The sequence below is a fragment of the Protopterus annectens genome, chromosome 1.part2 (assembly GCF_019279795.1).
Source record: "Protopterus annectens isolate FY-2018-M chromosome 1.part2, PAN1.0, whole genome shotgun sequence".
In the NCBI taxonomy this organism is placed as follows: Eukaryota; Metazoa; Chordata; order Ceratodontiformes; family Protopteridae; genus Protopterus; species Protopterus annectens.
The window spans coordinates 1105912622-1105915119 of NC_056727.1; positions in this window are offsets into that span (position 1 = coordinate 1105912622).

Consider the following 2498-nt stretch of genomic DNA (forward strand, 5'->3'; position numbering starts at 1 on the left):
CCATTAACTGGGAAAACTACTTGAGTACAAACTCCCTGGCTCAGCACTTCCTGGAATTTATCAACTCAAATGCCTTGGATCAGCTGGTAAACTCCCCTACCAGAGGTCACAACATATTGGACCTGGTCATCACCAACATGGATGATAGGTGTTCCATACCAGAGGTCAACCCATCACTGGTTAGATCAGACCATAAACTAATCACCCTGGATGTCCATACCCCACCACCACCCCCAACCAAGGAAACTACAATGAAAAACTTTTCTAAAGCAAACTTCACCTTACTTAAGGCAGAGGTGGTAAGTTTCACAGCCCCCACGCTAAAGGATAACACTGCCCAAGATGCAGAATCCTTTACAATTTCACTCTATCAGCACCTACAAGGATGCATGGATCGTGCCATCCCTAGCAAAACCAAGACTCACTCCCCTAAGAGAAGGAAACCAGTCTGGTGGACCCCTGCCATAAACAGGTTATACAACAAAAGGAGGAAACTAGTTCAGAAAAAAAGCAAATCCCAAGAAAGAAAGACATCCCTGATCAGTATCAGTAAGAAACTAAGGTCCCTCATAAAATCATCCAAGGCTAACTTCGAAAGAAAAATAGCCAAGGACTCAAAAAATAACCACAAAGCCTTCTTTAGCTATGTCAAGAATCTAAGTGGCAACTCACAGATATGCTCTGAGCTAGTGCAAAATAGTACAAAATATACTGAACCTACTGATATTGCCAACATCCTGGCAGATAGATTCAGTGCAAACTTCACCTCCCTCTCACCTTCAAAAGGGCCCACAACAATACCGGAAAAGTGTAGTGTCCCAGAAATCACAGAAGCACAGGTGAAAACAGCCCTTTCCAAAGCCAAAAACACAGCATCAATGGGGCCAGATGATGTCCCAGGCTGCGTCTTGCATAAACTACAGAATGAACTAACCCCCCACCTAAACACGCTGTTCAACCTCAGCCTCTCCACAGGCCACATGCCCATAGAATGGTGCACAAGCAACGGTTATTCCGCTCCACAAAGGAGGGGCCACAACTGACCCTGGTAACTCTCACCCCATAAGCCTGACTAGCCTGGTCTGCAAGGCTATGGAGTGCATTATCATGGAAATCATTAACAAAGACATTAGGAACCTCCAAACACATGACCTGACCCAGTTCGGCTTTGTTAAGGGCAGATCATGCTTACTAAACCTGGTTGACTTTTTCGAGACAGTCACCAAGGCCATAGATGAGGGAAAGGTGGTTCACACAGCCTACCTTGATCTCGCCAAGGCGTTCGGCACCATTCCTCACTCGTGTATTATAGAAAAACTCACCAGCCTGAACATAAATCCCTACGTCACAAGATGGGTTGCCAATTGGATTACAGACAGAACTCACATGGTAAGAATAGCAGGCTCCAGGTCCGACTCTAAACCAGTCACAAGTGGTGTTCCACAAGGCTCGGTTCTGGGACCCCTACTGTTCGGCATATATTTCTCAGAAGTATAGGCAAACACAGGAGGACTATGGCTAACCAAGTTCGCCAATTACCGCAAACTGGGAGCCATAATTGACTCTCCAGCTGACATGGACATCCTTCAAAAAGGCCTTACTGAGACAGATACCTGGTGTCAAAGTCATGGCCTCAAGCTAAATGCCAAAAAATGCATAGTCATCCCATTTGGGAAAAACAAAACAACCATGAATTACCACATAGGTGGCAGCCCCCTTAAAACAGAAGAGGTAATAAGAGATCTGGGGATCCAGGTAGATAGTAATCTCTCCTTTGACAATCATATTGCCAACGTAGTTAGGAAATCCTTCTATGTGGCCCATCTAATTACTAAGGGGTTCGCATCTAGAAATAAAAAAGTTATAGTGCCCCTCTACGTGTCACTCATCAGACCCATCATACAGTACAATGCCCCATTTGAGATGTACCTCACAAGACACTTCCAACAGCTGGAAAGATCACAAAAGCACCTCACCAAGAGGATTACTGGCCTCAAACCTATGTCCTATGCAGCCTGAATGAAAAAACTCTGGCTGTACTCAGCGGCATATTGCTTACTCAGAGGTGATCTCTGCCTGACTTACAAAGGCATGTCCAACTCAGAATTGATGGACATGCTCCACCTAAAGAAATCCAAGTTGCTGCGAGCCACACACTCTAGTGAGCTAAACCTTGCCACAACAATAAATAGAACATGCTGGACGGATAGATTCCTGACAGAGACTCCCCATGTTTTGGAACAAAATTCCTAACTACATTAGGCAGAGCCCCGCACTAACACTCTTGAAGAGAAGCCTTGACGAGTGGATGGGTAACAGAAAATACACCCCTGGGATCACTTTATTGGCTATGCTTGACAGAGGCTCAGTTAATTAATCAATGGGGTGGTGAAACAGAGGCTCAGTTAATTAATCAATGGGACGGCGAAAGCCGACACACTCTGGCTAGGCTTATAAATGCCCTCGGGCAGATAGCCTAGTACCTACCTATGAACCTA